This window comes from Parambassis ranga, chromosome 9 (assembly GCF_900634625.1).
Source record: "Parambassis ranga chromosome 9, fParRan2.1, whole genome shotgun sequence".
Classification (NCBI taxonomy): Eukaryota; Metazoa; Chordata; class Actinopteri; family Ambassidae; genus Parambassis; species Parambassis ranga.
The window spans coordinates 21,893,117-21,916,557 of NC_041030.1; positions in this window are offsets into that span (position 1 = coordinate 21,893,117).

The following is a 23,441-nucleotide window of genomic DNA, read 5'->3' on the forward strand; positions in this document are numbered from 1 at the left end:
TTGCTAAGCAGCGAACCAGGATAAAATGAGAAGTCAGGGGTCAAAGAGGGAGGGGCCAGAGCCTGAGCGACCTTTAGGTCACTCAACCCGTTCACACTGGACAAAGTCAATCCAGCTAGAGTAGGATTGTATCTGGATAGTCTTTAAACTGGATACGTTCAGACCTATTTTCAAATCTGGCTATCACACCTGCGTGTCCGCACTCAATCGGGCTTGTTTGTTGTCCTCCAAACCGCTAGGTGGCGCCTCGTGATATACAGAGTCCGTTCAGGCCGTGGTAGGACTGCGTGTGTCGCTCGTTCCTTTGTTTGTTTTCAGTTTAAAAAGCAGTTTATTCCTTTGTAGCCCTGTGGAAAATAAACTCGGGGCAAAGCTGTCGTAGTTCGGCGGTTGTTTACACACAGCTTTTGTCGCTAGCTGCATTTGCGTTCAGACCTGAGCCGCATTTAAGCCAATCCGGCTAGATCCACCTCCAAGAGGTGGATTAAAATCAAGCTGGATATAGCCGGAATTCGCGGTGTTCACACTCAAAATCTATCAGGTTTTATCCGGATACGGCCCGAATCCAGTTTTAGCCGGATTGATTTCCCCAGTGTGAACGGTGGCTGTGCTGTTGGCAGTCTGTCCTTTAGCTCTTCCTTTCTTTTCATCGGGTTCCTACATGAACCCACATCACACATGAAATGTCTATAAAAGCTGTCGTCTGCTAACATTCAGCCTTCTGTGAGCGTCCTTCCTTGGACACAGTTCTGATAAAAGGCACGTCACTCCAAAACACACAGGCTGGATTAACTGTCTGTTTACCACCAAAGCCCACACGACACGGACTGGTCGAGAAAAAAGCTGGAAAATCGGCACATTGTTGTCATGAATCAAACTGTACGAGAAAGCAGCAGCTAATAATGAAGTGGACCTGCTCAGGCCTGTTTGGTCGCTCGGAGGTCATCTTGTATATAAATAAAAAAAAACCACTGTGTTTGGCTTTAATGAAATAAACATGCACCCCACAATCATTCTGAACAGACAGTTGTATTAAATCCTTTGATGCAGTGTTCTCTGTAAACCCTGTAAACCCGAATAATGGAGCTATTGTCAGATTATCATTGAATTATATTTCCTTTATTTAACTACACAGGTCAATGAAAAACTAATTTTGTATCAATGAAAGCCTGATAAACTGGGGCCAATCAGGGGCCACGGGGAAAAAACGGTTTCTTTTAATATTTCTGTGTATTTGTTACATCATGGTTCCTAAACTTTAAACAACTGCACATACATTTAATTATTTTTAAAAACGTTACTGAAGACATGTGCCGTATATAAAACTGATGGCTGACTTTCTCCACATTTCCAAGCAGAGCAATAATAAGCCATGGTAAAATAACAGTAGATCATCTCAAATCTCATCAACCCTTCAGAGGTATTACGTAATCTGGGATTAGTGCAGACTTCTGTATATGCACTAATCTGGCTTTTCTCTTGTTTAAATGACTGCACAAAAGATCAGGCTCAGTCTCAGACGGCACAGAGCACAAGTGCAACATGCGGCAGCACAAACGAAGCTCAGACCTGAAGCAAAAACACAACAACGGCGTCAATCTGAGATCAGAGATGAAGGGTAAGGTTTGAGAGTTAGAAAGTCTCCAAATGTAGACTTTAAAATATCCTCGATCAATGACTTTAACCCACATTCGGTGAGTAGACGGCCCACAGGAATAACACATCAGGCTCTGGACACACTATACTGAATGGGCAGAACACCATCATTGTTCTCGGTTTGTTTTTCACTGGGTTTGTTTACATGTATGAAAACACATGATACAGCAGCCTTACTCTGTGAGTGTGCCAGGGAACAGGACACCAGCCTAACCAGAATAGATTACAGTCTGGATTTCAATACCTAAAGGAAGTGGGGCATCTCAATTCCAGCATGTCCACACTCCTTCAGGGCAGCCAGCGCTGAATGGCCGAGTGAAAGACTTCCAGTTTGTCTATTCAGGTAACAAACAGCATGGGGGCAGCTACAGCCTGGAGCTTTAATAAACAAGGAGTAACATCACTAAGCTTTCCTCAGCGTGCTGCTTGGTGGAGGACGTCAGATGAGTCCTCATGGAGACTGAGCCTGACTGGAGTGTGAGAACTGTGTCTGTTGTTGACGTGTGCCGTGCAGGCTGCTGTGCTGGATATAAAGTGTTCCTTCAAAGAAACAAACACTCACATCATGTCTGTGCTCCATTCCCGATATAGCTGCAACGCCGTGTGATGTGATAAGCATCAGGACTTTACAGTAAGATGTTCCCCTTTTTTTCTACCTCTGTACCAGGTCACAGGCAAAACAGAGAGGAAACAGCACTCGTGACGTTCTGGGTAAAGAGCAGATTTTCTAAAAACATCATGACCAATTCTTCTTTCTCACTCATTTCCAAATCTCTGCTGATTATATCCTTATGTAACAGAAGTGCACTGGATATATTTAATCATTCTTCAATAACTCTTTGGATAAAAAATCTCTCTGATATCTGTGAAATTTCATGTGATCAACACAAATTTCAAGTACATGATAACACAAATAATTTAAAGTATCAATACTTGTATTAGTTACAACTGGTGCCAATGAAGATCAAAAACCGATGATTGAAAATGTCTTTTTTTATTATAATAAAAGTGCAGGAAACATTTGTACCAATCAGCTAACGGCTGACAGACGTGACATGAACAAAGAATTCCTCTTTATACCTCATCTGCAGTTTTTTCCTGAACCTGACCGACCCACTCAGACAATCATCATCTAATACTCGTAGATTTTTCCTGTATTTGTATTGTACGCCTCTGAAGTCCAGCCGCCTCCACAGAGACCCTCCTGCTGTCTGCTTAGACTGCTGAGGAGCTCCAGGACTGCCTCTGCAGCCACTGGGCCAGCAGCTCCTGACGCCAGCGGGCACGCTCCTGCCTCTGAGCCTCCAGCTGCACCAGAAGGCTGTGGGTTTCTGACACCAGCTGCTGGAAGCACCCTGACAGGTACTTGAGGACAGTTTCAAGGCAGGAGGACTCAGGGTGATGGTGACCTGTGGGGAGAGTGCTGTGTCCGAACTCAAACTCATCCATTCACTCCTATCTGTCCTCCAACCTGGCTTCAGAGTCGAGCTGTCGTTCTCCTGTGCCCTCAGAAGAACCAAAACAACATCCACTGACCTCGGGATCAGAATTAAAATCTGATATTTACCAGTTATTAATCACCAGTTTCCTCTTTCAGTATTACTTTAACTGGCCTTTCCATGAGCTGGGGGATGGGTGACGGAGTGGGGGTGGCAGATAGATAACAGAGGACACCACATTAATTTAAATGAGACAGCAGTTAGCACAGTGGGGTGTCACCTCAGGCAAAAGAATGCAGGGTCAAACTGTGAAGAAGTTTAACTCGGTTGAGCCTTTGCCACAACACAATGTCATGTCATCAGGTGCTATAAGCACTCACATCCTCAGTCACACCTGTGTTAACGTATGCAGAGGTGCAGCACCCAGACTCCTGTGAGGTGTTAATGTGAGGTTGTCCTCTGCATTCTCTCAGTCTGTTTGGAGCATTAGGGTCTCTGATGTCCCTCCTTCCATCTCACTGGTTCACCTCCTCCACCTTTCATCCACAAACACAGCAATCACAGGGGGAGGGTGGAAGTGTCCACTTCTGCTAATGCAGTCACATCTGCATATTAGGCTTTCAGGCTTTGTTGTGTTAAACAGCCTAACGGTAATCTTAAAGAGGAGAAATAATACCAAATAACCAAATAACAACACTTAGTTCTTACTTCACTGCTGTCCCATTCAACAAAGACTCTGAGATAACAAAAAAAAAAAGATTTTACCTCTATCGAGCCTGCAAAAAGAGAAACTATGAGGACGAAACTGTCATTCTTTTTAACTTCTATGTGTGATTTGCACGAGTTGAGGATTAAGATGCAGGAAAAATCAAAGAGAAGACGAAAACACCCTCTTATTACAGAGGGTGTTTTACTGTAGAGGACAACAAACAAGAGAAAATTTAAGGATCCCAAAAACTCAGGAAGAAAGTTTCAGATTTTTCTGTAGTAATACTGAGTGTTGCACCATTTCTTACTGGTATCGGTAGCATGGTATCACAGAGTCCTGCAGGCTGGGGAGCACCAGGTGCTGTGGCCCCACTGTAGGAAGCAAGACAGATACCAGCAGAACGAAGGGGGAGGAGATGGAAAGGAAATGGACCAATGAGAAGGCTTGTTATGTGTAAATCCATAACAGCATCTCATGAGCCTGATGGATGCTACAATGGCTGCGAGAGCCAACTCAACAACCATTCCTTCTAAAGTTTAAACCTCACATCTGCCCTTCTAAGACCAACACACTGGAGGCTGTCAGGTGTTCAGAAACTGGAGCTCACACTGATTTATTGGCAACATTTTGTTCACAGATTTTATTTTTAACTTTAGGCTAAGATAAAAGACACACACACACACAGCCAAATGATGAACCCACTACAGCATAGGTAATTACAGAGGAAGAGGGGAGCCGAGACAGTTGACTGGACATTCATCTCATTACTCATGCATGCCTCCGGGCGGTTCCCCTCTGGCCTGCTGGGGAACATCACATTCTCCTCTCTCACAACAATGCTTCCAGACACACACACACACACACACACAATAAGGCTGGCAAACCCTTTGCAAAATACTCACAGCACACACCTAGCCAAAAAAGAAAAAAGCTGAATCTCTGGCATATTTACATCATGAATAATACAATTATTTTTTACTTATATAAACATTTTACAGGTTACAAAGAGGTGGAAAGAAGAAGAAAAGGCGTTTTTCCAGTTAAAACCTAGGGCTTTAATTTCAACTATATGTTCCCTTGTTCTTGCTCCAGTCTGCACACCCAAAAAAAGACCTGCTGGGATATGAAAATATGGCTGCAATAAATAAGTAACTGCACTGTCTCCTTCTCCATCCTCAAAGGGATGAGACAGGCCGCTGATCTGCTCCCAGCGTGATTTGTAGTGCAGAAAACCAGGTCAGTGAGCACACAGTGAGGTGCATGCTGGAGACCGTTACGTCAGCCGAGGCTGGAGCTGAACTGAGGTGTCCCACTGTGGAGACTCAGACTCACATGCCTGCACGCCGCTCTTTTGGCGTGACTCCATTTTCCTGCCTTTCATGTCTCCTGACAACGAGCAGCAGCCGTGTTGTTTAGATCAGTGGTTCATAAACCTTCACAACAGAAACAAAGACTCGGCGTGTGAGCGGCGCAGAAATTTGTGGAATTTGAGCTTCTCTTCACAGCTTTTGGCCCCTGGGGGGGTGGGATTAGTGATTAGTGATTTCAACTGGGATCTTTGTGGCAAGTGCTCATGTAGCCTGTTCATCTCCAAATTCTATTTCTTATTGTCCATTTGAAGTAAGTAAGAGACTCATGATATGGTCAGAAATACACTGTAAAACATCGACCAAGGCAGCCGATCAGGACCGATACAAATGACTGCAGGACACAGAAGATCTACAGACCCCACTGATCACACCCTTTCCATCCCTAAAACCAGGACACTTTCATTAAAAGTCTCATTGCTAACTCTGCAAAGACAACAAAGAGTTTGCCCTGTGGTGTTCGGTCCTGTTTGATGGCATAGTTCATGCACTAAAACCTTTTCTACATAAATTAATCTCCCTCCAATCAAACCTGCACAGAAACTGGTCCCTTCTAGCTGTGATGTGCAGCTGCTCAGCACATGCCTCTGATGCTGAACCGCACCATTTCAAAACACACATGAAGAACCCCAGCAGGTCATTTTATCAGCCATAAAAGTGACGATGTGGAGCAGTGAGACCTTCTGTTTTCAAAGCTTTCCTCCAGCCTTCTTAAATGAATTACAGAACTCTGAGCCCGTTGCCTGGACGCCCTCTAATTTGCCTGCATTTTTATAGTAGCCACCAATTTGCAGAGGCCACATTGACCAACAATCTTAAGGCAGAGCATCTGTGCTTCATTTTATACAAGCACCAGATATATGAGAAAAAACATCACATCCACTGTAATGTATTCAACAACACAGATAAAGCTGAGATGAAGAGGGGGAGCGTGGTTAGCGGTCATTAGCTTTGGGAGCCAAAATACCATCAAACCTGCACTGTAAAGATCCACATGGACCACATGTAGATCAGCATCCATTCTGTTTATGTAAAGCTAAAGATGTCTTCTACAAGTATTTCACTCTCCAGGCATTTCCACCTGGAATTCTTTCCTCCTTTGTTTTGGAGGGCAGTGCCGTCAAACAGGAACTGAGTGGCTAAAAGAGGAACAAAGAGTTAAAAGACAAAAATATCCCTCCGGTTGGTACACACATTTTTTGTTCAATGCCAAAAAGTCACATTCCTCCATGTTGTTTTACCAAATTAGGAAGGAAACCCTTATGTTATGTAAGGGTTTATATAAATGTCATTCCGTGCTCTGAGAAACTGTCCATAAGCCTGAGCGCGAGCGCTGGCTGGTTACATCACAGGTCGGTGGAAGCGACACTGTACCGCGCAGACCAGGCCAGATTAAGAACGGAACAAGTAAACAGCTGAATGAATGATTCTCTTGTCGTGCTTGGACACTGTGCTTGGCCTGCCGTGGTGGTCTGCAGCTGAGAAAGCACATCCACTGTGGTTAATGATATTTGAAGCATCCTGAATCCAGAACACTGCGGCCTGAATCTCACAGTGGACCCTCGGTCACTGGTCTTAAGACTGTGTTGGCGGGAACGTCGCGGATACTTCCTGTGACCTGGTTACGGTTTATGTGATGATTTGCAGGTCAGAGGACGTGCAGACATGAGGGTCAAAGCTTGGATGAAGCAGGCTCACTCGAGAATTGTACACTAAAATCAAATGCAGACTGTACAAGGAGTAGAAATAATTCTCATTTTATTTGTGCTCTGCAGTTCTTGGATATATGGATATGGAACAGTGAGATGCTGTGCATCTCAGCTGGTGTTTAAAAGGAAGAATTGACGCGTCTGGACTGCACAAAGTCAGCAAGTATCGTGAAAGTCTGAACCTGCATTACGTCTGCTTTGTTTGTGAGAGGGGGTGATATCTGCGATCAATGCTCCCTGAGTGTGAGGTCAATGCAGTGTCTGACCGTTAATCTAGGTTTACTTAAAACTCTTAAATCAGTTTTTGCAGTGAGGCATTTTCAGGTTTTCCCCAAAAGAGACCCTGAACTAACCCCACCCTACCCTACCCCACCCCCTCACTGGCCCTCCTGCTATAGGATTCCATGGACTGAGAGGAATTTGTCCCACCTTTGTCACCAAGGCGACCCCCTTTTGGTGGCCAAGGAATGCGCGGCACTTCACTGCTTCATCTGTTTTCTCAGTGCACACATGCTTCCACATTACTTCTGGTAAACTGATGCCGACCACACAGGAGGCGCGCCCCCCCACCCCCACCCCCTCCCTCCCGCCTTACTACTGTCAATCAACACCCAATGCTCCGAGCACAGCTGATCAAAACCACGTGGAGGAATTTCTGGTTCCAATTCAACTAAGAATGTGCTAATACAACAGTAAAAACGAGGCCATGTGGGGGTGGTACTTCTGTGTCTTTGAACATACATGTATAAGAAACGATTGGGTTCTTATATTCATGTATATTATATATATATATTGTTATTATGGTTAAAATGTGTCTTTAAACGTAGGTCTGAGATCAATGTTTAGTAAATCCCAGTTCATCTAGAACAGACCTGGGCAAAGCACGGCCCACAGGCCACACCCGGCCCGCCTGCGTCTTCATCACGGCCCGCGGACCGTGCACAATATTAAACAAAGGCAGCAAAAGTCAGCTGTTGAGCACGGCATTACCGGTAACGTCTGTCCAAACCTCCTTGTCTCTTCCGCGCTGCAGTACGGCGTAATCCCATCTACTCTCTGGAGAGACACGGTCGCGCTGTCTACACTCTGGGATTTGCTACTTTTACTTTAACTCTAATGGTTTTCTTCTGTAAAAATATCTTCACAACATCTGTGCTGCTCTGCACTGTGTGTGTGATTCAACATACAACCAGCACACACTCAGAGCAGACATGGACACACAGAGAAGACAGAGGAGGAACCAGTAAATGACAGCAACAGATTCTTACAATGATGAAAATGAACAGGAGCATATTTATAAAAGGTAGATACTGTGCCAGTGGTCTCCAAATTATATTATTATTTATAAAAAAATGTGGCCCTTTGCTTTTCTTATGGGAGTCTATGTGGCCCTCGCAAAAAAATACCCCTGATCTAGCAGGACACTGGAGTTTTCAGGCTGTGTCTCTCATGGTTAGAAGTGAATACTCCTCTCATGAAGCGACCTGATATCTGATCAGAAGACACCAGCTGTGACAAATCTGAGATGACTGACTTGCTCAGGCTTGTCTATGATCCAGTCCACAGTTACCTGCGACGAATCCGCATCCTACTCAGTCGTTAACCTTGAATTAGCATCAACACTTACTGTATCACCTCAAAAACATTCTTCCTCCTCTTGCAGCAGCAGCTTTGTATGTTTATGGTGTGATTTAGAAAACCAGACACACTGTGGATTAGATATACTTCCGGTCCTGGCTCTCTGTGTTTGTCTTTGTGTGTGTGGACACACAGGCTGCCCCCCCCCCCCCCCTCCACGCTGCCATAAACATTGTCCGTCCCACACGGTCACACACGGCCTGAGACTGGGAGGTTTGTCAGGGTTTTGATGCTCTCTGCTGCCTGGATCAACCCGCCCTGCTCTGAGGACTAAACACTCAGGAGTAGATGGTGAATGTGTTGCAGCTGAAGCAGAGGTATGCACTGACGCCAAGGCACAGAGGGAAGAGGTGGTAAAAAGTGTCCAACAGGGACAGTCATCTAATTTTGTTTACACTGAAGAAACCTGCTCTCAAGTACGATGTGTTCCCATGGCAACCAAACTGTTAGGAAACTGATTTCAGTATAAAAGCTGTAGACAGTGAGTCAAAAAGTTTTTTGTTGATGCGACAAAATGTGACTGGATGTGAATCCAGAGGCCGAGGCAGCATGAAGGCATGAAGCACAACAAACCATTTCTTTACACATCATAAAAAACACGTCTGCATATGAGGGGTTAAAAAAAACGGCTCTGTGAATGATAATTTATTACCAGACCAGAGTGTTGGAGGAAGCAGGTGCAGCTGCATTAAGAGGAGCCGTGAAGACCCAGCAGCGCTGCAAAACAATAATATCATTAACTGCATAAAAAACACAGAAGAGGTCCGCTGGAGCACCGGGGGTTAACGGTCAGGGGAATGCCTGTAATTAGCCCGAGCAGCTGGGAGGCTGAGGTGCGTCTGTGTTTTCTGCCTTTTCGTCATTTTTACTAATTTGACTTCAATGTAATTCTCTGACGGGTTTATTGGATCGACACAATGATGCAGCACCACGTCTGCACCGAGGGAAGAGAATGGATTATTCATCAGACATCGAATGCTATGATTTAATATATCATCACACACGCTGTTTATTTGACAACTTAATAATCAAACCATTTAAGGAGGTCTAAAATGGCCAAAAACAACTTAAATATCAACAAGACCCCTGAACAAACAGCGGACCTAAGACAATACAAACCTTAGTGTTACTCTGTGCTCCTCTCTTATTTATGTCATATGTTTGCATAGTGGGGGAAGTGACTTGAGGAAACCAGGGAAACAATGAACCACCACCATGACAAACCACCCTGGCTCAGCTCCTCCTTTCCGGTCCTTCCCCCTCCTCCCTTTTTTGAAGGACAGCAGGGTGAGAGGACGCCCCACCCTGGATCGATGACAGACACACTAATGTGTCACTAATGTGCACACAACAACCCAAGACACAGGACTAATAATAACATGAAATCCAGGATTTAATTTTTTTATAGATTGCCAGTATTAAAAGCAACAAACGTGCGTAAAGACGTGCGTCTTTAATAAATGACAGATGATGGTTTGTTTGTGTTTCATTACCAGGACTCTTGACTGAAGGTCAGTCCAGTTAATAGAAGACGTTTTTTCTATTTAAATTATTCTGTATGAAAGTTGAATCTTTCTCACAGATGGAATCGACAGCACAAAGGCCCCGTTCACACTAGAGAAGTCAGTCCAGCTAGAGTAGGATTGAATCCAGATAGCCTTTAATCTGGATACATTCAGACCTATTTTCAAATCTAGCTATCACACACACGTGAACCGGAAGTATGACGTTGCTAGCCGAATTCGCTAGCTGCATTTGCGTTCAGACCTGTGCCAGTTGTAAGCCAAGATCCACCTCCGAGAGGTGGATTGAAATCAATCCGGATATATCCAGATTTGCTTTGTTCAGACACAGAAAAAAACTGCTAAAAATCTGATATCCTATATCCCCAGTGTGAAAGGGGTCAAAGAGACCCTGCAGTTTGACCTCTGAGTGACAGGAGCTGTTTTTTTCTGCAGGAGTTTACTGAAGTTAGGAGGAGTAAAAACTGTTTAACAATAAAGATAAATGATAAACAATAAAGTGATTCTACATGACCACAAAGGTTGTATAATGTCTTTGCTCCAACCTTTTACACAGGGGGGACACACAGGATTTTGGACCAAGCGAACCAGATTAATCATTGGTAGAATTTCTCCCTGGATTGGATCATTCCAGCTAATAACCTTTGTCTGTTTGGCCAGTGTATTTAATGACATTACATATTTACTGATACCAAAGCACACGTGGACGTGTGCTTCACAGGCTGCAGGCATATAAACTGAAGTTTGCATGAAGCAGTTAAAGGAGTTTTGGTCTGTGGCAGACTTCTGGTTTTGGTATCACAGCACATACTTTGGGCTCAGTTGTGGTGACAGTATTTCCCACAGATAGAATGACACCCTGAAGTTCTCCAACTTTACCGCAGTGCAGCAATAAATCCCACTTTACAGTCTGTGATAAAAGTGCTGCTCCCTGATGGTCTATTACATGAAGAGGTGGACGTGCAACAAGTCTCTTGAGGGAGTAGTTGCTGTAGGCCAGATGTGCTGCAGGTGTTTTACAAGCTTAATGTGGGAAACCCCCTCACCCCCCTCCTCAGGAGCAGCAGTGCATCATATCTACCAGACAGACAAATCTCCTGATGTCAACTGAAAACACTTCAGAGCTATCTGCAGCCTCGGCGGGTGGAGTCTCTGCTGTCTTTGAATCACTAATCTGGTGACGCACAGAAGGAAACAGTGTGTAAACAGTCCAACTCAGGGATTCTCAGCATGGTCACGTCCCCAGTGTGTGTGTGTGTGTGTGTGTTTACAGCAAAATCACATGCAGAATCCTCCTCTCTCTCTTTCATCCACACATCATCCTCCACAATTCAGCCCTACCACTTCATCACCCACTGGCACTTGTTTGCTGCTCTGTAGGAAAGCCGTGGCCAAAGCTATTCAGTAAACGAGGCGAGAAAGAGGTGAGACTGGAAGTGGGCATTGTAAGCTACAGCTGCAAAGGAACTGTACTGTGTGAAAAACAAGTGCCTACTAATCTGCTCACACCTCTTTTCATCCCAGAGAAGTGGAACCACCCACATGAAGGAAAAGAAAGACTGGACAAGATGTCCAAGATTACATAATCTGGCTTTATGTAACAACAAGGGGAGGTCAGTCAGTTGGAACAGGCCTATTTAGGGCTTTTTCCCCTCCCTTGGACTGTCTTGTTATGTCCTTTTTATGAGAAAGACGAATGAACGGAGCACAGATAGATGGATAGACGGTTTGTGTGCCACTGGCGATGCCCCAGAGCGGTACCTCTGTGACAAAGAGTGGCGCAGATGGCGGGCCCAGGGCTGGCCGGCGTTCAGGGTACCAAATGGCGTGCCACAACAGGTCCAGATGGACTCAGGCTCTCAGTTTTATTTTAGCCTGTGAATAGATGGTGGATAAACAGAGGAGTAAAGAAATGAGGAGAAAAACAGTGAGAGCAGGCGGGCAGAGGAGCAACAGCCAGCCTGCAATGAGAGGAAGGAGATCAGGAAAAACAGGACAAACAAATCAATCGAACCTTCCATCTGCTCACTTTATTAACTAAATCCACCAGCTGCACCTAAAATGACCACACACCTCCACCTCTTTTCGGCTGGTCCCTTCAGGGGTCGCCACAGCGTATCATCCGTTTCCACCTAACTCCATCCTCTCCTAGTTCATCCATGTGTCTCCTCTTTGACCTTCCTCTTAACCTCTTGCCTCCATTTCCAGCATCCTTCTACCAATACAACCACTATCCCTCCTCTGCACATGTCCAATCACTCTCAATCTGGTCTCTGACTTTGTCCCAAAAACAGCCAACCCGAGCTGTCCCTCTGATGTAATCGTTCCTGATCCTGTCCATCCTCGTCACTCCTAAAAAGACCCTCATCTTCTTCATCTTCATCCAGCTCTGCCTCCTGTCTTTTCCTCACTGCTGCAGTCTCTAAACCTGACAGCAGAGCTGCTCTCACTACTGTCTGTAAACCTTTCCTTTGATTCTTGCTGACACTGTTCTGTCACACAACACTCCTGACACCTTCCTCCACCCACTCCAACCTGCCTGCCTCATCTCTTCTTCTCTTTTCACCCCCCGTCACACTGAACTGTTCACCCCAAGTACTTAAACTCTGGCACCTTCATGACCTCGACCCCCTGTAACCTCACTGCTCTGCTTTCTTCTCACACATGTATTGTGTCTTACTATGGCAGACTTTCATTCCTCTTCTTCTCAGAGCAAACCTCCACCTCTCCGGCTGTTCCTCCACCTGCTCTTTGCTTTCACTACAGATCACAATGTCATCCGCAAACATCATAGTCCACAGAGGTTCCTGTCTGACCTCATCTCTCAACCTGTCCATCACCATAGCAAGCAGATCCTTGATGCAGCTTGAACTCCTCTGCCTGACCTACAGCACATCTCACTACACTCATACATATCCTGAACGACTCCTTCTGTCCATCTCTGTACTCTCCATTAACATTCTGAGAGCAAAAAGTGCATCAGTCACAGAAATGAAACTCACTTTAGAAATAGAGGCTGAGTAAATAAACAACCAAATCTGAAGGAGCACACACACACACACTAGCTTTAGCTACATTTACCTGCATCTGCTCTGTAACAGCATGCTCTTTTGCCAGACACTGCTTTCGTTGAGATGTTACTGCAGACGCAGAGCAACACTCCTGCAAGAGCAAGAGAGAAGTACTCTGAGAAATGAAAGTACGTCTGTCTCATGCTTATTATGAAATGTAATTGTTTAAAGGCTGGGAGTGATCAAGAGTTATTTTACAAATCACCCTACAAGGCAGCATCCAGGGGACGGAGGGCTCGTTTGGAGCGGAGAGTTGAGAAAATATTTTCTCCTGCAGGAAATTCCTGGAGAGAATTCCACCGCTTTGGCACGAGAACTCTGAAGAAAACCCTGGCTGTACCACTGCCCTGAGTTTAACCTGCCGAGATCTTTGTGGTTTAAGGAGGAGAAATTTGATGAGATTACCGGTATGTATTTTTTTTCTACAGGAATGCTAAATGATAACAGCATGGAGCAGAAAGCACCGTCTCATTTTTCATCTTAATACCTCAGAGCAGCCAGTGTAAAGGTTACTTTCATCCATTCATTCCAGGAGGGAAACCCACCCTGAAGCCCACTCACGAATGTCTCTTCACAGGGCTGCGTTACGTCTCAGCAGCTAATCAGAAGTCAGTGCATGATGGATGTTTGGTTATACAGCTGCTCTGGTTCTGCAGATTGGTAAACTCCGGCTCCCCCCTGGACTCTGACGATGCTTCACATTCAGAAACTAGACCACTTGTTCTATGAATTATTAAGCTACAGTAGTATTCCTCACAGATGAGGCAAAACTAGGGCACATTCCAGCACCGAGACTGACTGGGGGCTGCTGGGAGTTTCATAGTGGAATGTGTAGTCTCTTTCAGTAGTACACAGTGTACTGTTAACCTAACATAACATAATGTACTGCCTCCTCTTCCTCTGCATCCTGTTTCACCCCTGTACGAGTGTGTGTGTTTGTTTTGTTGATGATGTTGTGTTTTGCCTTCTTGGTCTCTTGTGTGACTGAAAATGAAGCCATGCCTGTATACTGTAGGTAACACCCTGACAACAAAAAGGTCCCAGGCTCATGCACAGGATCTTACATGTACACTCACAGAGGAAGATTTCCACACAGGTGTGTTTCTCTTGTGTATATTCAGTCAAAGAATCATTTCCCTTTGGAATAATACTAAACTAAACTAACACAAATTCATCCTTTATTAAATTTGCCAGTTCAGCATTTCCCAAAAAAACACAAAAACATTTCGTTGGCAGACATTTTTGGATCCATCATATCTGCTCTCCATGCTGGCACACATTCAAGCAGAGAATGCTGGCGTAAACAGTTAAATGCTCGTGTTCTGTGGTTTTCCACTAACAAAAGACTCAGTGGGAGGCAGCAGCAAGCTGTGACGACCAGTTAAACAGCAAAAAGCACAAAAGACGAGTTAAAAACAATTTGCATCACTTAAGGTGGAGGAGGAGAACATTCTGTCTAAAATAGAGACGATTTTTCATCGCAAGGAGGAGAAGAGATTCAACGAGACATGGTAGGATAGGGACAGTCACGCTTGAGAAGACAAAGAAACCATCAATGTCTCATTTTCAGACACATTAGCTGAACTAAATGAGCTTGCTGTGAGGGACAATGCCTTCACACATCAGCTGTAAATGTGATGCAAGGCAGAGCATTATAGAGGGTGCAGAGAATACGAGGAGATGTTCCCTGCAGTAGGTTAATCCTTGGTAAATTACATAATCATTGGCTGGAGCACTTTAAAGAAAGGCCAGAGAGGATGATCTGTGTGGATTACACCTCACTCAGAGACCACAATCTGTCTCTCCACATACAGACCTCCCTGTGTGTGTGTATGGGTGACAGAATGTAAACAAATGAACCCACAGTAAGAGGGAATCGCTCCGGCGTCGTTCACTGCAGTGCACCAGGTTTACCAGCGTCAACCTCCAGTTAAAGTTTGTCTGAGAACTTCTCATTAGATGGAGCAAAGCTTCTGTACAGTTTGTGAGCAGCTGACATGCACATCAGTTAGGTTGCTGTGTTGTAATGTGCTTGGTGCTGCAGACTGTAGCACTGCTCAGACATGATGATACATCACTGCTGCAGAGACGCTCTGAGCGTCACATTCATTACAAGTCTCCATGTGATGCTTCTTTGTTAAATTATCATCCATGATGCTTCTCACTAATGCACCCCACATGCTGTTCAATCCAATCTTAATTTTATGTGTATAGTGCTTTTTACAATCTGAATTGTCTGTAGGTACTTTACAGAGATCCAGAGCCTGACCCCCGAGCAAGCACTGGAAGGCAAACGGTAGCAGGCAAACAGTCCCCTTTAAGGCTGTTCCATACTCCACGAGAACAGAGAACAGAGAACTCGCTCCACGGGTGGTAAGAGTAAAAAAAAAAGTTCTTTTCGGCACGGAGGTACCATACTCTGCGAGACGTGTGTGTGCAGAACTCCTCATACGGCCCTCCTACGCAGCGCACGTCACACACAAAAGGTTGACAATGCAGTTGTGTTGTGAGCACAGTCGTGGCTACCTGGCCTAACAAGCTCATCTAAACTGTCCATCGTTGCTGTGCTTCCTCCTTCTGTCTGTGTGTTCTGCACCTGAAGAAGCTCTTGGCTTCTCCACATTCATCACGCCCACAATAAATTCCGACCAATCACAGCATGGTGGACGCACAGTCTTGAGAGAAAAAGTTCTGCCCGGGCGGTCCGAGATAAAAAAATGACGTCATTTTGTGGGCATAACGTCTGCAGGGGGGAGGGAGTTCTCTGTTCTTACGGAGTATGGATCCAGCTTTAACAGGAAGAAAAGCTGATGATGGCTGGCCGGGTAAAGGAGTAGAAGAAGAGGTTACACAAGACTCACACCAACACTACAGAGAAACAGCCGCCAGAAAGCAACAAAAGATAAAACACACAAACTGCCCATGGCTGCTAACCTGCTAACAAAAGCTAAATTTCATTCAGTCTGTTCTGTGGAGCCAGAACACAGCTGAGTGTGAGGACTGCAGTCAGTCTACGGTCCAGACACATCAGACCTGCATACAGGTCTAGGCTGAAAGGCTGAACACATCACAAAGAGTACAACTATGACCAACCAGTATGCACCCTCCACGCCTAGTCTCATCACTGACGAAGGGAAACTGGAGGAGCCAGGACTGCTGATCTTTACTTTTATTCAGGTTTGGGGCCACTTTAAAACAGCTCATGTTAAACATAACTCAACACAAGAACCACCATGTTTGTCTGTCAGTTCTTCAACATGGTGGCATATGCCACTCGTAACCATTGGATACCAGCCTTCAAAGATGCCGTGACAGACCTCTAACTGATATTGTGGATTTTAGATTCTGCTGTATTTGTCAGATTTCTTTCCGTCTCCTCTCCTCCCTCTCTCAGCGTCTCGTCTCACCAGGGAGTGATATCCTGACAAGCTCCCGCCCTGTAGGAAGCCAAGGGGACGTTTCTGCTTCTCTGTGGGGAGAATAATTATTCTCATCTTCCTCCATTCTCCATCTCTTCTCTCATGCCTGTGGCAATGTGTGTAAATTAGCTCCCTTCTACCTCAGTGCGACTAGAGCTAGAAAGCCCATCCACGCCTCGCCTGCATAACGAAGAGTGCAGCTTTTGTTCTGTAGGAGAGTCACATGCAGGCGCGCCCCAGTTTTCCAGCATCCTCAATGTCATCCTCAAAGAAAACCAACAAGTCTTAGAAGTAATCACTGTTACAGTATCCAGAAAGTTAGAGGCGGCGAGGATGGCAGCTCAAATACTGGCTGGGAGGATGGAGCGGAGAAACAGAAGAAAACATGTGTGTTTATGTGCTTGTTTGTTTATAAGCTTGTGTTTGTGTGGTCATGTTTGTTCTGTTATGGATCAGTCGTAAAGTTTACTTAGTTTGCACGTGTCTTCATCATCTAGGTCACAGAAATATGTGACTGCAACATTTTCAGAAAGCACTCAAAGGCACTCTGTGCTCCTCACATCCTGAAATAGATTTCACTAATATTCACTTGATCCAAAGTTTTGCTGATTTTAGCGTTCCATTAAATCAGCTTCAATAAACATTCTCTTCATCCATCAGTTTGTGTTGTGATAACAGTGAAAATTCATCACTCATCTATCTAGAAACTCCCTTTGCAGGATCAATATTTCTCCCCCTCATCCTTGAACCAGACTGAATCTTATGCATACTAAACATCACATACAGTGCAGGCTGATGGTCTAACAGGGCAGCAGCTGTGGTCAGCTCTTCAAAAGCAGCATCGCCAAATGATTGTGCTTAAAGCCGACAGCAGGAGGTTCAAACGTGGCCTTTGCAGATCAAACGGCTGCCGCAGCCTCCGGGCGTCAAGGGCCAGGCAGGAGGAACCGTGGCATTTTGAGTTTTAACGGTAAGAGATGAATATGTAGCTGCATGTTTGTAAAAGAAAAAAAAAGGATGCACGCTCCAAAAATAACACAGAAATGGGGGGGGTGAGGTAACCTAAATTTAGATGATGACTGGAGGGTCAGCGCTGAGAGTCCAGCATTCAGACACTGCAGCCTGTGAGCTCACTCCTAAAGCTTCTATTTGCCTACTGCAGCTTTGGTAATTGTACTCAACAGCGTGCAGCTGTGAGTGCAGCGGGTAACATTTTACAAGAGGACGGATGGTGCAGACAAGAGGCACATATGCTCATACAACCTTCAATAACAAAGGTCACTCTAATTCTACCCTAAATCATCTAAATACAACATAACCTCATCTAAAGAAGTAGTAAAGCAGGTGGAGTTAGTCTGCAGCAATGTTCTGTTAGGATTCTCCTGAATTTGGGGGGGACTGAGCAGTCTTGACTTAGCGACTATGCTAAGCTAACAGGAACCTGGACCATGTGATTGTGCTGTCAAAAGTCATGACAGTTGGCGAGGCTTAAAAACTAATTTGAGGCGTCCTATAGCCAGTGTTATCATAGCTCATATACAATCTACTGTAAAGTTACGTCATCTGGTGGAGTGTGGATCAGCAATGACACGGCCTGTGCCTCACAGAGTACATGGATGTTCTTCACAGTGCGCCATTTGACTGCAATTCGACTTGCAAGTGACAATAACTCCTCCTTCTCAGTGTCCCACGTTAGTTCCACATGTTGCATAACCTAACCTCTCTATCAGAAATAATCTTCCGTCATGCAACAATCACTATCTGAAGATATACGGAACTGGGCCGAGAGGAAGTGCCCTCAGGCTGTCAGTCACCATGCCTGCCATCAAAGGCTCGTTGTATAACCCCAGACCTGAACCTGCACAGCACGTCCCAGAACCGCTTAGAGACCATTTTCTTTCCTCAGGCCAGAGTTATGACTTCTCATCTGGGCGTCACATCATGATGGATGGTTGTCAGGCACATACGAGTCACACAGTGCACAGCGCTGCAGTGTCAGTGATAGTTTTCTATCACTTATAGAGAAGCATTACATTACAGAAGCAAGACATTATAGAAAGACCAGATTTGGTTTCAGTGCACAAACCAGCTAAACGCCTTCAAAACACTGCTGAAGAAGCAGTCCAGAGAGCCCCCCTGCAGCCCACAGGTCACACAGGAGACAGCGCTAATGCAATAAAATTAGACCTAATAAAACACAATAACCTGACCAAAACTTTAAAAGCATTAAGCCTTTTTTCATTTGACTCACTGGAGGAAGCTGTGACATCACTGCTGACCTGACAAACAGGAAACACTACTCGTCCTGTGTCTCTCTGATTATTCTGTAATATTTCACCTTTCTGGATGAGCCCCAGGTGTTTACGCATCTTCCCTGCCACTTAATTGCTCAATTATCATTATTGCACGGTAGGTTGCAGACACACACACACACACACACTTCCATTATTCATCTTGCTGTCTGAACAGGCAGACGGTGCACTTTTCTCACTGCAGCCCACCTCAGGGAGTTATTAGTGTTTTGGGAAATGACTACATCTCTTCCTGCTCTCTCTCTGCATGTTCTCAGTATCTCTCATACACTGATGTGTTGGACTATATCCACCATATATGAAGAAGAGACAACGCCCTAAGCCTGAATAAGAGAAACAGTTTGACAGTTTCCTGATGCTTAACTGTAAGGACACAGATTCTCCTTCACACTCTGCCTCACCACCTTTTACAGAGGAACCATTGAAGCCACTGAACCATTGAACCTGGGCCTCCATTCCTGATCTAGATCTTAAACTGATCTTCCTGAGCAGTTAAGATTACTGATGCCCCAATCTGCCCTACCTGATGGGATATCTATCTGCAGCATCTTCTGCATCATAATACAGGACCCTCACCACTCTTTCATGGCCTCCACATCTGCTGCAGATGCAGCTGGATGCTTAGCAGCTTCTTTCCATAAGCTGACAATAAGAAATCTGAATAGGAATCTGAAGTAAAAACATATAGTAATTACCAATAAACACAGAAAATTAAAGAATGGTGACTTGGCATGAGTTCACAATTATTTTTTTTAATATACTGAGAAAGCAGAATTAACCTCAGATGTGTTCATTTTCTCAAAAGAACCTGTGTTTCCATGCATTTCAACACAGCGTGTATACTATCTCACCACACTCCACTTTCACTGAAGGCATGTGAAGGCAGAGTGGGTGTATTGCATAAAGGATGCTCATGTAATCCTGAGGCCGAATACAGACATCACTAGTATGTAAGCATCCACTGGCAGTGTCAGCGTCAGCTGCTGCCAAACGCTCTGCACGGTGAGATAAGAGAGCAAGAACAGAGCTGATGGAGACAATGTTTATTCATACCACACATTCATTTCTCCTAAATGCTGGTCATGATATTTTTACTTTGTTGTGAAGCATCTGATCTGTGGTGACGCTGTTCAACTGGGAGGCTACCCAGGCAGCTTGTTAGTGATCATTACTGCACTCTAACATCTGGATTTGCATCTTGCAGCTGCTCTCCGTGTGTATTTTTAAATATTAGCTTTGATGAATTTTTTGGTTGAACTCACATGGGGGGACTCATGTAAAGGTTCAGTAGTTCATCTTTAATTTTTCATGCTGATTTCACAGGGTTGACTTCATCGCTGTGGCTTTTCTAACTCGCAGCAAGAAGAAATGTGCCAGCTCCTTCTTCAGAGGCAGCCCGACTGAGAGCTGTCTTTTCTGTTGCAGAGGATGCATAGTTTCCATCCAAAGCCACAAATGAAGCCATTTTCTAGCTCTGCAATCTTCAAACAGAGGTCAGATGGAGGTCATCTGAACATTGATGGAATCAAACTGAAAAGACAGATGATCCATTTTCCCCAGAAAAAAAAAAAAAACGACGATGTCGTGGCAAAAAGTAAAGATTCTGAAATGATCACTGAAAAGTCGCAGTCTCAGAGGTTCTCCTCCGAGCAGGAGGCGGGTACATCTTTTATATCTTAAAAGTGTCCTTAAACTCCTTCAACTCCCAGCACCAGGCATAATGTGAGACATTGTGGCTGCAAACAAAAACCTTCTATGAGTGTCTTCCAGGTGCGGTTCTTATCTGTCTGTACACATTTCCAGTCAGATTGACTCTAATAAGGCAAGACAAATAATATGAATCAGTATTTTCCCACCACAACTACAGCTGGCTCATCAAAGGAGCAAAACAGTTGCATTAACAAAGAGGGAGAAGCAATGAAGCAGACAGGCTGAAGACGCCGAGGAAGAGGGACACCCCGACCACTGCAGGCATATAAGAGGGTCTCTGTTGCAAGACTTTGAGCTCAGGACAAATTAGCAGCTCAACATAATCCTGAGGTGGATTAAATTTGAAACCACCCATTCTCCAACACACTTGGTTGAGGATTAGGCTCACTGTTCTGTAGGGCTGCTTTTTATAGAAGTTATAAAGTCCATCATTTGAAAAAATGACCCTCCGCCTCTGTGTGGGCTGCAGCATACATACACAGAGTTCCACATTCCCAGCACACCAGCTGAGATGCTTTGGTTTAAATGTTTTCCTCCGTTACAGGCTGCACGTCACATCATCACAAATACCGAAATAACTCCGCTGCACACTCGTCTCATTAAGACTCACAGGTTTGTAGATTTGGTTTGCAAATTAGCCCCCCCCCCCCCCCACACACACACATAATCCAAGCCCTCCTCTGTACAACGGCCTGTCAATCAAATCACAGAGGAAAAAAGGAACAGTCGGCCTGCAGTGACATAATGGATCAACACAAACAATACAAGTGCTAATTACTCAGTCATTAATTATCTGGCAGCTTCACAATACGGCTGAAAACAATCGCTCTTATTACGCCTCTGCAAACAACTGCGCACTTGACCTTTTGGAATCAATGAAAGCAGCTCGGATGGTATTTTACAGAGCTGCCAAAAACTGTTCACACCTCTGGGAGCTCTGAGCAAAGCAGTCTGATGGCTGAGAAGATTGTTATGGTTTACTGACGAAGAACCGGCATTAAAAACAGGAGAGGAGGGGGGTGGAGACTAACAGGAAGAAGACAATGAACAAAAGAGAAGAAATATGTGATCATCTTTGGACATTTGTTAGACAGTAATTAGATGGTGGCCGGCCTGAACTCCAGCAGCAGACTGCTGGTGTTCACAGATCCTGTCATCTGCTCCTGAGCGCCGTGACAGAACAGCCATACACAACCTTATCCTGTTAACAAATGACTTAAACGTCACTTAGCTAAATAAAAAGCATGTGCTTGCTCCAGGCCCGGATTTATCATGAATAAAACATGGAGCCACCCCTCCAACCCGCTTAATTTTAAAAGCCTTCCAGGCTAACGTTATGATTTGTGCCTTTTTTACAGTACAATGGCAAACAATTGCTTATTATTTGATCTGAAATTCAGTGTGTTTGAAGGCTAATGCACCAGGCAGCCTCCAGCTTCTTCTATGCATAAAACATGTAGACCTTGTTTTGTTTTGTCGGGCTTTGTGTTCGCATGTGATAAGAGGAGCTGCTTTCCTCCTCGTTAGCTCCAAAGCTTCAGACACGATTTCTGCTGCTTCTTAAACAGACACGCCGACAGGCGGGCTGCAGCTCCCTGTGCATGCTCGTACATACATACATGTGCATAAAGTGTACGTGAAGTGACACCTGCAGGTCATAACGTGTCCTCTAATGATGTACGTCATGTGGCAGCCATGCAGCAGCCGCCTGTTCCCTGCTTATATCTTAAGACGTCGTTATTAATCGCAGCCTTTGAACGCGTCTTCTTTGCTGTAATATCTCATATGTTCTGAAAAAAAAAACACATTTAATGTTTTTCTTATTCATGAGTGACAAAAACTAGCAGGTGATGCTCACAAAGCATCAGTCGGCTAATATAAGAGCTTACGGATCACTGCCTAAACTCATTAGCCTCACTGTTTCCACCACACGACTGTGACTGCTCATAATTAGAGGAGGCTGATGCTGGCATCAACTGCAGAGATTATCAACGTACAGGTCTGGTAGTACAGATAAGTGATGGATGTCTGACGCTAAGTGTTTTCTTTGTTAGAGGGAGAACTGTAAACTCAGTCCTGGTTTTGGTTGGTTGTTGATCCAGGTATAAAAATGTTCCTCTGTGGACACACACACTGGAACAGGTCATTTATTATTATCACTGCCACCTCTCCATCCATCCAGACCACAAAGTTGTATTTAAAGCTGGTGTCTGTGGGGACAATCCTGTCCCAGGATTCGGCCGCATCCAGATCAATCCAGATGTGTTTTTTTCTGAGTGTGAACACCTCGAATCCGGCTGTATCCAGTTTGATTTCAAGCCGGCTAGATCCACCCACGAGAGGTGGATCTAGCCTGCGCGTGTGCTACTTCCGGTTACGGGGCACGACACGGGACAAAAAAAACGCATGCGCACACGCGGTCCTACCGCGGCATGAACGGACTCTGTATATTACGAGGCGCCACCTAGTGGTTTGGAGGACAGCAAACATGCTGGATGAAGCTGGATTGAGTGCGGACACAAGTGTGTGCTAGCGAGATTTGAAAATAGGTCTGAACGCATCCAGCTTAAAGGCTGTCTGGGCTCAATCCTACTCTAGCTGGAATGACTTACTCCAATGTGAACGGGGCCTAAAAGGTGATGGACAGTGAGGACAAACACTGCAGCACAGGGTCTGGAAAGTCCCAGGCTCATGTCCAGAACACAAACACAGATAAATGTCTACAGTTCAAGCCAAAAAATGCATTATTTACAAGTAGGGATCAGACACTGTCACTGGCACAAGGGGAGAGACACAAAAGTTCAGCTGTGTGCAAATTAAATAAAGTTAAATCTTTGGTTTTTCAGAGGTCAGTTACTTCACTTTGAAAAATGTGAATAATGTATAAA